Below are 15,716 nucleotides of genomic sequence, written 5' to 3'. Positions count from 1 at the left end.
TTGCTCAGGCCAGCCCCTTCAGGTACCGTTTCTCCATCTGTCAATCTTTCTGTTTTGTTGTGTGGCAAAAAAAAAAAAAAAAAAAAAAAAAAAAATGCAGCTCGCAGTATTGACCATTGCAGATTTATGTCTTAAAATTATTTGTCATTTTTTAAACTGTGGGCAGCTAAATGCAGGCAAAAGCAGTAAAACATTTTATATCTTTCTGATTATCACTGATTTTGATGGATGGACAAATGTTACAGGTTGCAGGTGGGCTACAGCTAATTCAGCTAAAACAAACTCCACTAACTTGTTAAAAAATACTGCCTGTGAGGCATGAAGTTAGGGGATTATTCAGACAAGTGTGTCATTTTCATCTGGTCATTTTTCAACAAAAAAAGGTGACTACTTGTAAAGGAATGTGCTCTAGCTTGATCACATCCTTTAACCCTAAACAAGTTGTGTTTACTGCCATGACCTAATCACCACATGCTAGAAAAGTTTAACATGAAGGGTAAGTGTTGCCTGCTCACTGAGTTTAGCAGGGGATCCGTAAGTCATGAGGCAAATGCAGTAGCCCTGGTTCAAATATTCCCTGAGGCCAGTTATTTCCTTCCCCTGGTCTTTCTCCCAGCTTTCCTGGCTTCTCTCTCTCTCTTGGCTGTTATACCTGTCACTTATGTGTCAACCCAGGGTGGAAACATTAAATTCAAATGTCAGCATACCCAAGATGATGATCCATGTGGAACAGAGGAAAATAAAAGAACAGCATTGCTTTGTATACAAAGTTTACCACAAGTATAGGATAAGAACAAATATTCAATGTTATTAGTTTAGTGTACATGCTTTTTTAAAAATATATATGTGTATGTCATCTCTGGTAACACTGAGATTTCACGATTTTTGTTGGGAGTGACCAGCAGGGACAGGATTGAAAATCAGAGGGACAGCTCAGGTTGAGTGGTTTGGAGACAAACCTAGAGAGAAAAGGTTGACGTGGTTTGGACATGTGCAGAGGTGGAGTGTCACAGAAAAGATTCATGGATGTTGTGAAGAAGGACATGCAGAGCATTGGTGTGACAAAGGAGGAGGCTGGGGTTAGAGCGAGATGGAGGCAGATGATCTGCTGTGGCCATCCCTAAAGGGAGCGGACGGAAGAAGGAGACCATCTCCGGTAACACTGACAGGACTGCTAAAAGTAAACATTCCCAAAAACTAATAAAGAACTGTACAGAGCTGGTAATGTTACACTAAAATCTGATATCTGAGAGAAGCAAGCCAGGTCACTGTGCTGTTGCTCTTATGTTCTCATCTTGGAGAGCCCAAAATATGACACCACTCTCCAAACCATCTAAATATGCCTCAGTTCATTCCCACCAATTTAGGTGTTTAGAGGTCAAGTGTGTTTGGTTCTTTTGTATTTATTTGTATTTTCAGTAAAATGCAAATTCTCCGCTGTTTACATTTTTCATAAGATTTAGATGGATTGTTGCTGTTTTATACGATCCTCGGTCTATCACGAGAACCAAAAAAAGACAGATTTTGGGGATTTATGAGTATGGATTTAAACTCCAACTTGCAGAAATGGATTTTTTTTTACATCTAGTTTTAAAATGTTAAACTGTTGGAAGGCGCTCCTTTAGTTGTCCATAAAGATTAACTACTCAAGTGCAGACATCTGGGGAGACTTCCTCAGCAACTGTGATGCTTATGACTCTGCCCGCACACAGCAAACACTTGATGGCTTAAAAGGAGAGTTTGTGAAGTGACACTTAATATACTGATCATCACCTACTGTAAGTGTGAAAGTCCAGGCATGTCGCTCCATCTGTTAAGAAGAAGCAGTGATTATTAGCTCGCGTTAGGGTTGTTGTCACTGCTAGAGCTGGCCAAAAAGCAATGTGTTCAAAGATTAACCTTAAAGCTTGGAAGATTTGTGCCAATGTATGAGAGGGGGAGGGGGTCAGAGTACTGCATGTATTATTCAAAAAACTTATTTAATCATCAAAAAAAAAAGAAATGCATTATTGACCAGTTGCTCCGCAAATAACTATGACTTTATTTGTTTGATAGCACTGGATAGCAGTGGTAAGAATCGGATAACAAGCAAGGGCGCCGATGCAGTCTCCTCGTCTGTCTCTGATCCTCCTAACTTTCTCATCCCGAGAGTATAACCGTCATCTGTGGGCTAAGATCAGTGTCTTAGCTTAGAAGATCTTCTTTCCTCATATGCAGGCTATGCAAGTGTTTTATTTTGTGGGTACAGTCACAGGACGATCACGAATGGTGACAACCACGTATTTAATGATTGGTTGTTTTTTTTCTTCTATGGAAAATCAGAAAGACGTGCTTTATTCACACTGAGTTTTCTATAAAGATAATTTTTCATTTCTGCCACATTGGTTCTGTTAGACTGGACAAAAGTTGCACAGTTTCTGTTCAGTGTAATTTTGCAGAAATATTTCAATGATTTTTTTTCCTGTGGATGGCTGAAGGAGAATAGAACAGTCTGGCAGACTGTGGCATAACACTCTTTCTTATTTACATAATATGTCAAATTCACTGGAGAAGAAATGATATTAGAGCCCACTGGTGCTTTTGCAGCTTTTAGTAAAATGTTGGGGTTTTTTCTGTTTGGTTTTTCCAAGTACTGCTTCTCCATCACAGCAAGAAAATGTGGAATTTATTAAATTTCATTTCATTTTCTCTCACTTAACATAGCGAGATTACATATCCACTATGACAGAAAATAATACACAATTGACATAATCTTCCCTTTGCCTGGAACAGTGAGGAAAGAGATGAGCAGGTAGCTGATAGTGAAATAAATATATAAATTTCAGAATCAATTTTCCTCAAAAGTGTATGTCACAGAGTTCATCAAGCTCCATCTCTGACCTTAGAACTTGAGGCGAGTGAGCGCACTTACATGAATGAATGTGACAATTACGTTCAGGCTGCACTGCGCTTGCTGATCAGTTCAGCCCTGTGTTTACATTCCTGATGCCTCCCATTCGTCACGTGAAAAGAAGACTATTTTTTAAGCGCTAAGCATCACTATATGGCCACTCAGGGAAGTCTAAGGAGCAACAGAGATGAATGAATTATGCGATCGTTTTATAGCTGAACGTGGCAGAAGTACTTTTTGATTTGCACTCCAAAGATAAAGAGGTGTGTAATTCAGCAGTGCTTTTACTTATTTTATCCATTTTATTTTTTACACCTAGTCAGCCTCGTTGATTTGTGTTGAATCTGGCAGAGATGCAAAACTCTTTATTATCTCCTTTGACTGGCTAAGAGTCTCAATAAGTGGATTGCATACATGTACAGATAGTAGTGCTATAATACGTAGATATGTAGATTAACTGAAATGTCATCTTTCCAACTTTATTAGATTTTGCAGGTATTAAGGGGATTACTGAAACATGCTGCAGAACATAAACATTCAGAAAGCGATGATAGCGCAACCAGCAAATGGTCTCTGGCAAATCCTGCAGAGACCACACGTCAAGCAGTATCTTTGAAAGAGTTACAGCTGGGTATTTTCCTCGCACGTTCACATTTTCCTTCAGTACTGATGGCTATAAAAAAAATAAATAAGAATAAAACTGGGCTAGTCTCTTGGCGCTAGGGGTTCCAGGAATACCTGCAGGTGATAACTAGCTGAGACTTTGTAGCAGGTGTCCTGTCACCTTCACCATTATGTATGTATCATAGCTGTGGGTGGAGGTGGTAATTAACTGTTGTTTGCCTTTTTTTAGAATGTTGCCATGACAGCTCTCCCTGTCTCTCTCTCTTTTTTTCACCATTATTTTCTCAATAACTGTCACCTACTTCCAAATGTCTCTGCTTCTACATTTTTACCCTCTAGCTATGTGCCATTACACTCGTTCCTCATTGTTACATTTTTTTTTAAATAGAAAGTTAAAATAGAATCATCTCACCTTACAAATGTGCGTGCATGTGTGTGTGTTTTCTTCAAATAAGGATGGTTTTGATGGGCTGACAATGTCATCCATCACGGTCAGATCAGTTCATGCACTCTGCCCAGTGGGCGGTGGCCTGCAGGTAACGACAGCTGCAGCACAGTGTCTCAGCTGTCATCGGGGTACCGAACATCAGTGCGACAAGACCTGCCCATGTCAGCCTATTGTAATTCAATGGGCACACACATAAAAATCCCTGTTCTTGTTGTGCTCTGAGCCCTTTAAAGCCTGTTGTTTGATCGATGTTGATATCCAGGTGTGTGGGTTTTAAATTACAGTCTTGCAAAAGAAGAGAAGATTTTTTTTATAGTTGGGTTTATTTATAACAGTTTGAAATGATTAGTAATTATTTGTTAGCTGATAGACAAATGCTTAAAGGGGAACTATTAGAGTCATTTCTGGCTCCATATTTTTATTCTTGAACTCCTTACTCACAAGAGGTCCTCACAGCGGGCGGCTCCGCATATTTGATTTGGCAGATTTTTTACGCCCGCTGCCCTTCACGACACAACCCCCAAGGGATTGGTGTCTCCTCCTGGGATTGAACCGGGGGGGTTTTCACTTGTCCTTGTTTATCTTACCTACTGAGCTTGTACTCGTGCAGCCCTTCAGTCCATTCACAGTCCAAAACAAGTCGTTTTAGCTCCATTCTCTTGAAGCCAATTTTCTTCTGACTGGCTGCACCTTGCAAGCAGTAGATTTGAAGAGCATAAGGGAGGGCTTGCTGTGTTGACAGCTAGAGCTGTGTGCCTGACATGACTATATGAAGTATATCTGCTCTCACTGACATGATTCAGAGCCAAGAAGAAAAAAAATGGAGAGGTCTGACTCCCGATCTTTTCCTCACTGGGATTACTTGCACATATGCTGCCCACAGGATTTGAAACTTTTACCATGTTTAACATGACCATCCTCCATTGTTACAGTGCACAGATGACAGAAAATACTGAAAAGAATATCAGATCTCTTCGAATTCTCCGAGTTTCTGCAGAAATCCTCGTAATTTTCAAGGTCCACAAAGCTATTCTTGCAAGCTTTTTTTTTTAGCTCTTCCTCTTGTCTCATTCAAATGCACTTACTGCAAGTTGCTTTGGGCAAATGTAATTGTCCCAGGAATGTAATGTTAAGATTCAGCCATGTATTGTGCTCAGAGGGAAATGGAACACTTAGAAATGATTCTCAAATAATCTGTAATCTACTGTACCCGTGGATTTGTTTTTTCTGTGGAAAGATGATTCGGTGTTGCTGCTGTTGGCTTCGAGGTTTCCTGCTCTGTGTGGATTTAGTCATATGCATCTTACAATGAATAAGCACGTGGTACTACCTCTGCTTATGCTTGTCTCCCTTCTGTAGCACTATAGCTAGATGCTGAAATTCCACTGTCTTAATGCAGGGATGAGGATGAAAAACGGGTGCATAGAGAGTGCAGGTGAGATGATGGGGTGACATTACTCTCTAATTTAGTGAGTGAGTACCCCTGTGAACACCAGGCTGCGGCACACAAAAATGAACTCACTTCATATCGTTGTGTATTAAACTCCTATTAGGTCAGTCCCAAATCATTCCGGCCCACTTCAACCCCTGACTGTGCCACCTCCCTTACTACAGATGAGTTTTTTTGTGATGACAGTTTGTCATTCAGAGTCAGTCACTGGTGAGTGAGCACCATCATAGCGTTGATGGACAGGTCCCTTCGAGGGGACCCTTTCCCCCAAAGGAGCAGAAGCTCAGACTTGTCCGGGTCGAGTTTTCAGGCAGTCCATCTCAATCTGCTCTCAGATGTCAGCCAGGCAGGCATCAATCTGCATGGAGAGTGGCGTATCTGGTAGCAGATAGGTCAAGGAATATGAGGACAGAAGAGTCTCCTGTAGCGGAATGAAGCTCTCGTGCCACTGCAAGGATAGGCAAACTAAACTGGTGGGGATCTAAGAGGTAAGCAATTCTGTTTTGGCTGTTTGTGGGTCCAGTGTGTGTTGACAGTGTGATAGTGATAGTGGCAAATTTAACAGGAGTAGAAAAACTAGACAGGTTTTGATAGGGTTGGTCCAAAAGGAGAGAAGGTTGGAGGTGACAGACTAGTGGAGCGCAAAGAGGATAGATAAATGGTAGCAGGTGGGAGCAACTTGAAGTCTAAATAGGAGGCAGGGTTTATAAGATTGGATTATTTTAAATTGAATTAGATTGTCCAGGTGTTACTGAATGAGCACGTTGTTACCAGTACAAATTGTCACATTAAAAATTATGTCTAACCTCTCTAGTTCACTGACAAATGAAGTAATAACATGAAAATAGTGTCCTGGCGAAATATTTGTTATTTAAAAACCAGGATAACAGATATTAATATTGTGACTGAAAATACTAGTGCAGCATCATCAAAAGGTGAGTATTAGTTGAAGAAGGAGATGATGTTTGAGTAATGATATCTCAGGTCTGCGAAAGCTCTCCTGTGCATCTGTTTGAACACTGGTGATGGAGAACAAAGGCGATAAAGACCAGACATGCCAGCATTAACATGCTACTGTAAATCACTCAGGCTTCTGCCATTTGGGGGCCTATTTTGTAGATTGCTTGCAAGGCTCAAGCGCTTGTTATCTGTACATGTTTTCACCATCAGAGAGTAAAAGGCTATATCTTCTGTATTTCATCTTCAGCTGGTTGACTGAACTTGATTTGATCCTGTATTCTTCTGTGCTGAAATTGATCTACCACAATGATGTCTAAAGTGTGCTGTGTTAAATCTAGTAGACCATAACACAGACAGCACTGTAGCACATTTTAATGGTTTTACTGCTGGGAGTGTGCGAATGAGGATGATCTGTTTGGTTGTTAAGGATGTTTTACTGAATTAGACACACAGCCCCTGTGGAAATGCAAAATAGCTGTTTTCAAATCATGCAGACTCTTAATTCTAAATCTCTAAAGCAGGGGAGTCAAAAAAAGTCAGTCAAAATTGGCCTAGTAAAGACTCCAATCCAGCTAACTGAATGGTTTTAGAAAATGTGAAGGGGCGCGTACATTTTGGACTTTCAGCTGTGTAGGTTTTACAGCTTTTGCTCCTCCATCATGGTCATTCATACTACACCAGAGTAATAAAGAATTAGATAAACAATTACATGAGGAATAGCTTTTTCACAAGAAAGTCCAGATTTTTATAATTGGGTCCAGAGTAAAAAAATAAATAAACTAATGAAATAAAGACATTATTAAAAACAGGGTATTCTCTGTGAATGAACAAAAACTGTGCAATGAGCTAGCAGACGTTTTTCTGTAATTCTACAAGTTTATTTTATACATTTTAAACTCATGGAATCCTTTCTTTTATTTAGCACAGCAGTATGTCTCTATCATGTAGAAAACTGAGACGTACTGTTGATTTTGCATTTCTTATCTTAAGATATCTCTGGGATAAGATGTGTAGTTAAACTCTTTTACACTGACAGGATGGAAAGTTTAACTGCTCCAGCCCTCTTAAGATCAAAGTGGGCTGCATGTGGCTCATGATGTAAAATGAGTTTGACATCCCTGCTCTAAAGAGACACGTATGTTTGCAGGAGTGCTACTAAAACTGACAGTAAACTTCTTTCTCGTGATTCCCGCCAGACATCCGTGAGAAGTCGATATTCTGCAACAGCATTGATTTTTTTTCTTTCTTTCGTTTTTGTACGGTCTCAAATTACAACTTCAGCTGGTGTTTTTGGAAATCTTTGTCGAATGTACTATATACACTTGATGGACAGACCCGATATCAAGGATTTACCCATACCAGCGGGCTTAGAGCAGCAGCTTATTAGGTTTTCATTAATGTCTCCAAAGATTCAATAAAAGATAAAGCATCCAGATCTGAAGCAGTGCTTGCCCCTCTTCTTCTGTGTCCTTGGCACAGACTAATTCTCACTCATGCTGGCATATTTATGGTGTGAAGCACAGGTTGACTGCCAGGTTAAAAGATTTACTTTTGAATTTAAGAGGATGTTTGGAGTGAGGGGGCTTGAAAGAAAGTTCATATTATGTGGTTGGGAAATAGGCCTGTATATATTGTGAGGCTATAAATTTACCAGTCTTCAGATATTTTTACTACACTGTTTACACCGTGACAGCTGTCACTTTTATAAAGGTAGCTTCGGATGCAGCAGGTCTTTGTGCACTATGTTCTAAATTACTGAGGGCAGCAGCTTTATGGCAGTATTCGATTTTCAGCCATTCTATGAACTCAACGAATGTCACAATTGATCTGCCTGCCAGCCTGTCCAGAATAAAATCTCTATATTATTGGACGGACTGCTGAAATTTGTCATTTCTACAGTATAAATCTGGATGTTTTTCGACAATGCCTTCATTTTTCAACCAAAGCTATCAAGTACAGTTAATCTTTACATATTTTATGGGTTTGTTGGATTGCCAAAAGTTTTTTTTCTTATTTTACTTATGCACAGTTTTCAGGTCAGAATTGATTTAACATCTATCTTAGGTCCATTGATGAAATTCCCTTTTGCTGTAACTGGTGTTAAGTAAGTAAGTAAGTAAGTAAAGTTCATTAGTGTGAATGCTTGAAAAGCATTCACAGTATTGTTCTTCGAATCTTTATTATTATTTTTCCGTACATTTTTTGGACTCTATCTCCTTCAAAACCGTTCAACTTAGAAAAACCATTCAAACACCATTAGATTCCTCTTCTTTTGGACATGTGTGCTTGTATTTTTCTCATTTTTAACATTTATATTTTTAAATTTATTCAACTTTTTTCAACAAAAATTTCCCATGTATTTCAATGGGGAGATCCTTCAAATTCTCCTTCAACTTACTCCTCTTTCAACTGTATCTACTTCCACATACGTTGACATAGAGCCACCATTCAAACTTTAAAACGAAGCCAAGACGTTCAACTATTCAACTTGTTTTTATCTTTTCAATATCTATTATACTTTTTCTTCAGTTCCAGTTTAAGTTTCATGCTTTTATTCAGCCGTTTCAGAGTTTATAATGGGTGTGTATGGGACGGAATGTTGGGGCTAGAGTGAGACAGCTCAACTGCTAGAGTGAGAGGAGGGGGGGAATTAATCTTAAAATCTTTTCTTAAAACTGCTGCTGTGTCCACAATGTTCGCTCTACAGCCATCATTTTACCCTCAAAACGTAGCCATCGCTGTCCTCTTTCATCCAATGTGTTTATTATTGTAATAGGTGTTATGGTTCTTTCATAAATGTCACCAATGCACAGCCTCCTCCCTCCAACTCTTCCATAGACTCTAATGTTAAAATGGCTCAGAAAGTTTGTCTGAAAATCAGAAGTACAGGCTGTCTTTACACTGTCACCACGTCCATATAATAAATTCCACAGGCATGAAAATTTAGAATTCAGTAGACTAGACATTGCTGCCGCTCACTGTGAAAGAATTTTGTCAATACGACTTGTACTTTTCATTTGGGAGCGATTTGTTTCGGGCTGACTTTTCTGTTCATTTTAAGCAGCAAAAGTGAGGTGCATGTCTGTGTGCATGTGTATGGAGCCATTGGGTGCAGTCACTATAGCAACCAGGCTCACACCTGCCTGCTTAACGAGCTCTGTCTCTCACTCTGCCAAGATTCATCTTAAACACTTCTCTTTCAACTGCTGCTGTGTCCACAGTGTTTGCTCTACAGCCATCATTTTACCCTCAAAACGTCACCATCGTTGTTCTCTTTCCAACACCGTGTCTTTCAAAGCTCAGACATTTAAACTTTTTAAACTGTGTGGATCCAAGTGGAGGGATCACATTTTAGTCATTCAGTGATTTAAAGAATATGAACTTTTAATATTCATTCAGATGTTTTCTGACTCTAAATTGTCTTTTCTCATTTCTTAGGTTTTTCTAATTTACATTTAAAACATTTTTAGCTATTTTCCAACTTCTTCTGTATAAACATCAGCTTTTAGCAGTTCAGCACTTTTGTTTTCAGGTTAAATTCTGTTTGTTTGTTTTTTTTATCTCATTCAAACTTTTTAACTTAAAATTCAGCAATTAATTCATTTCAGTGCATACATTCAGATTCAAGCATTCACACTGCAGTTTCTTCAGAAAATGCACTTTCTAGTTTATTTAGCACCTTTCACAGACATGTGTCACAAAGTGCTTTACAAGAAAGATAGGAAAACACAATACAGTCATAAAAACATCATAAAAACCCTGGTCTAATGAAAAGCTTTTTGAAATAAAAATGTCTTTAGCTGCGTTTTGAAGGCAGAAATAGAGGAAGTGCATTCCAAACAGCTTGGAAAGATCGGTCCCCTCGAGTTCTGAAACGAGTGTGGGGGACCACTAAAAGGTTTTGATTCGCTGACCTCAGGTTACGAGAAGAGGTACGTGTACGAATCAAATCAGCAATATAGGGAGGGGCCTGTCCCTGTAATGCTCTAAAGGTTAAAACTAGAATTTTAAAATGGAACCTAAATCTGATTGGTAGCCAGTGTAGCGACATTAAAACAGGGGTCATAGGAGCTCCCTTGTTCGAGCGGGTCAGTAGCCTTGCTGCAGAGTTTTGAACAACCTGTAGACGAGCTAGCCCTTTCTTGTTTAGACAAGTAAACAGACTGTTACAGTAGTCGAGTCTTGTAGAGACAAAAGCATGGATTATCATCTCAAGTTCACTTGTTGACATGATAGATCTAAGTTTTGAAAAGTTCCTCAAGTGAAAAAAGCAGGTTCTTACTATCTGATTTAAATTTCCCTCCAAAGAAAAAGCTTAATCAAAAATAGCACTTAGATTTCTAAGGTTATGCTTCTGTGAGGAACCTAAATCACCCAGTCGCTTTTTAATATCAGACATTGCACTGTCTGGTGCAATAATCAAAGTTTCTGAACTTTGATCTTATGAACTTCAGAAGGCTTAAATGAATAGTATAGCTGAATATCGTCAGCAAAAAGATGATAAGATACATCAGGAAACTACCGTATTATCTAGCCTAAAGGAAGGATGTATATTAAAAACAGAATAGGTCCCAGCACGGAGCCCTGAGGAACTCCCCACAGCAGCTATGTAGATTTTGACATAATCTGGTTTGCAGATACACTAAAACTCCTTTCAGATATGTAGGATGAAAACCAGTCTAGAACAGAGCCAGACATCCCAACCAGTTCTCTCAGTCTGTTTATCAGGATGGTATGATTAACTGTGTCAAAGAATGAGGTAAGGTCTAACAAGACTAGGACTGTGATGATAAGCTGGTGTTAGTAGGCCAAAGGGCTAAGCACACAAGATGAACAGTTGTTTTCATCATTCTTTGTCATTATACGCATGATCTGCTGCCTCACAGACCTGCTACCGCTGCTGAAGACTTACAATATGCTGACAGGCTGCAGGGTCCTGTGTTCGAGTCTTGCTTTCTGTTCACCCTCTATTCTCCTATCAAAAAAAGGCTGATATATTCCTTTAAATACTGTATAGTAATACTTAAAATGACATGTACTTTAACAGAGGCTTTGGTCTACAATGAGCCCCCCTACTTTGTGCAAAGGCATAGTCATTGCCTGTCTATGGAAGCATACAAACACCACTACACACAGTCATTAGCGCTGAAATTCTCCTTTTAATTCATATGTAAATTGCTGGAGCCTGATTAAGTCAGGATTAAGATAATGAAATTAAACAGCAAAGGTTCAGAGATGGTAAAAAGGTTTTGAGAAGAGTGTGTAAGGCACCTGTGGGAGTTTAGTAACAACAATGTCTGGATGTCTCAGAGCAGCAGTGTTGTTAACCTGTATTGTTACCCGTCTCTGCGGCTTCCTGGGCTTTTGTTTGGGATATTTAGTATCGTTATGTAGTGTAACACAATAAAGGACCCACGCGCACAGGGTTGTAGGTTGAGTATTATTATTTTCAGAGTGTCTTTGCGGCAGCTTTCAGCTCACCTCCCCTTCTATTTCACGGCGCCCACAGTTTTGTCTTCTTATTCCAGCGACATATTCAAATGGAGAGACATGATCAAATGATGGAGGTCAGATGTGTGAGTCAGCCTCCCCTGACACCACACCCTGAACTCACTGCTCCACCCCTCCAGCTGAGCCACAAACCACACCCCACAACATGCTGATTAAAAATGATTTCCTTCACAGATTCATAGTCAAATTAATCTCTCTCTTACTCTCACTTATTAGCAGTGCATCAGATGGTAGCTTATTTATTAGTTAATGAATCACTCACACTTGAATTTATTTAAATTATTGCTAACATATGTGGAAATACAATATATAAGGCAATTAATGAGCTTCAAAGTCGATACTTGGTATGAACACAGCCTGAACTCTCTTATCTTTCTTTAAGTAGTCTTCAAGAATAGTTCTTCAGGCTTCTTGAAGGACGTCCAAAGCTCCACTTTGCCTTTTTTTCTGTTCTCTGTCAAGATGATCCCACACTGCTTCAATAATATTAAGGTCCGGACTCTGGGGAGGCCAGGCCATGACTAATAGTATTCAGTTGTGCGTTTGGGTTCATTGTCATGCTGGAAAATGAAGCTATTGCCAGTGTGGCGTTATCCATTTGGCATTGCATAACAGATCAAAATCTGACAGCATTTTTTTCCACTCATACTTCTATCAGTTTTAACAAGATCCTCAACACCCCTGGCTGACATGCAGCCCCAAACCATGACAGAGCCTCTACTGTGTTTTACAGATGGCAGATGTAGACACTGTAACTCTCTCCTCACCTCCTCTTTAGTTATTTACAATGTCAGAAGTACAGCACACTACCAACACCCTATCGGTATTAGATCTCATGGCTGTCTTGAAGAACTAGTCGACTGCATAATTATTTAAAATCTGCTTCTCACAAAGGCTCCTGAGCCAATAAGAGGGCAATAACATTATGTTGAGGTAGTAGTGATTTAATTTAATAAAAGCATTTTTTAATCCACCTAAACATATGAGAACAATCAATGAATTATATTTCCCAGCGAGACCACATTCTACCAGTATTTTATGGCACCTTATAGAAAAACTATTTATTAAGCATTCATTCACTCTCAGTGAACCCACTGGAACATAATGTGAGTAGAGTCTGATGCCTGACTCCATCCGTCTCTCTTTCATGTCTTGAAGTCTCATTAGCTGCGTGCTCTAGGGCTATTGATCTCGAAGAGACGTTAATTACATTATCAGAGCTCGAGTTGTATCCTTCGTTATAGTAAACACAGGAAATGAGCATATGAGGCTGGTTTTAGTCATGTACTGACTCGGGCCTCTAAGTGAACCTCCAGTTTCACTGTTTGAATAATATGAATCAATTAATATACGAGCGGCAATAAAAGCTCCTTGTATCTTGTTTAATATTTTCCTGTGAGAGATGCCTTTTGCTTTCTAGCTTCCTCTCTCTTACTTCCTTTACATTTACAGTGAACTAACAGTATTTTTTCTTGATTGTTAGTTTTTGAGAATGAATCACTGCATCACTTCCTGTCCCAGTCCCAAGATCCACGCTCATTCTGTGGGTTATTACTATATGTTGAATACAACACATAACAGGCAGTAAGCTGATTGGTATCACTTCTAAATATATTACCACTGAGTAGACTGATCATAAATGTCATCTGTGACAATTAAAGATTAATGGATTCAACAATCATACATCGTTAATGATACTTTAAATAGAATATCTACATTGTGTTAGTGTGTTCCAGCAGCATATTGGACCTAATGCAAGTTTTTCTTAGTTAAAGGCTAATTCATCAGTACAAAAGCTCTTTTCCCGTTCTGTTAGCACAGCTGATAAAAGGAGTAATAAATCTGGCTAGCTGGATGCCCGGAAGCATTACCCTGGTACAAATGTCTCAAAGTGGGGGAAAAAAGGCTTGTTTTAAAACTGTCAGAACACTCTTGGGGTTAAGAAATGCAGGCTACTTTATCAAGGACATTTCCAAATTTCATACAAACATTATATACTACTCTATTCACAGCACAACAGCACAAAATGGGAAAATGGGTCTAACCTTAATGGAAGAAATTATGTCTTCTCTGGTTGAGAAGCAGTTGCCTCACAAGACTTCAGCTGGCAGCTTTGTTAAATGGTACCTGCAAACCATCAGGATGTAGGCCTTCTCACTGTAGTAGGACATAAAAAGACAGGAGTTAGAATGACCCATGAAGCGAGGGATTAAGATAAACACAAGAAGACCAAAAGACTGCAAAAAGATATTAACTGCAGACAAATTAGATTCGAGATGCTTGGATCAAAATTAAGAACATCTGTGAACAGACAAAGACATGCTAGAGGAGTGCTTGAAGTCTTTTTGTTGGGAAGTCTGGATATTTACTGAATTATCCTGATATTTTGACCTGTATTGTAGTGGATCACAGTTGTTTTGGTGATTCTTTGAGTTTTTATGTCTCCTGATAGACTTTAACAACACTCACTAGATGAACTGACACAAAAATGACACATTCTAACAACTGTCCTCAGGTTTTCATGATGTTGACATTTTACTTTGTACCATAAGCAGCTTAAATTATATATTAATTAACAAAATGAATGTTTTAATTTTTCATTGCCCTTCTCGTTCTCTGATCATTTCAGCCCCAGTGTACTTGGTTTTTAAAAAGTTCTGTAACCCAATTGTGACACAACTTTTTTTTCATACTCCAAAATCAGTCACGCAGAAAGTGTGCGTTGTTAACATTAACAGCTATCGCACATAATCCAGGGCAGCAGCTACTCTTTGAGCATTAGTGTAGATTAGTATGAAACAGCGGCTTCTCTGGAGCATTGTTCGACTCGTGTGATTTCTGTCCTTTCGGCTGTTCTGTTGTTCAGCTGTCAGAGCAAAGTGCAAATTCTATCAGCAGGAGTTTATTCAATCCAGTTTTCCCCAGCCTGAAACCTGTGGACCGAGAAAATGGAACGATTTTCCCCCCTTTCACAGTGTTCACGCACCATCCAATTAGAGCGCCGAAACACAAGGGACAGTGCAATAGGCAGGCAGAAATGTGGGCAGTGTTAAAGGACAAAAGAATGGTAGTACGGCAGGTCATAGAATATTATTAGAGAAGGAAGGACACACAAAGAGGCGCAGAAGTAGTGTCCTTGAATGCCAATTATGTGCTTGTATATGAAAATTAATTGAATACATTAACAAATGAAAGTTCACTCTGTAATTACTTGCGTTTTCTATGTGGTGCAAAAACTGAGTATTTTAGAGCTAGGACCAATATATTGCCCAAGATTTTCTTTTGGTTACTAAATCAGATATAAATGTTCAACTGCTCATTATTGCAAATATCCAATTAGCCAATCACATCTCACAACCAGCTCTAGTGTTTACAGAAAATGGTCCAAAAAAGGGAGTAAAATCTCCAGTGAAAGGCAGCTCTCTGGGTGAAAATGTCTGGTTGATGACCTGATAGGAAAAGACCTATAACTGAAAAAATGATTACTCAAACTAAACTAAACAACCAAGGTATGCAGAAGAGCATCTGTGAACACACACCATGATAAACATCGAAGCAGAAGACCACACAGGTGCCACTGCTGTGAGCTAAGAACAGGAAACAGACTACAATTCCCATGGTTTTACTACAACTCAGCAACAGAAGAGCCCTTCCAGCTGTTCTGTTTTTCAGCTGTAATAGCTAATTCTATCAGTTCAATTCAATTTTATTTAGAGAGGGTTATATCACGGCTGTGTGTGTCGAGATGGGCCAAAATCTCTGAGGAATGTTTGAGACTTTAAATAGTAAAAACACTCAAATATCTTTTAAATTGATGTTTTCTTTCAACTGCA

This window comes from Pelmatolapia mariae, linkage group LG7, assembly GCF_036321145.2.
Source record: "Pelmatolapia mariae isolate MD_Pm_ZW linkage group LG7, Pm_UMD_F_2, whole genome shotgun sequence".
NCBI classification, from domain to species: domain Eukaryota; kingdom Metazoa; phylum Chordata; class Actinopteri; order Cichliformes; family Cichlidae; genus Pelmatolapia; species Pelmatolapia mariae.
The sequence above is the reverse complement of the archived record's forward strand: the minus strand, read 5'-3'. Positions refer to the sequence as shown.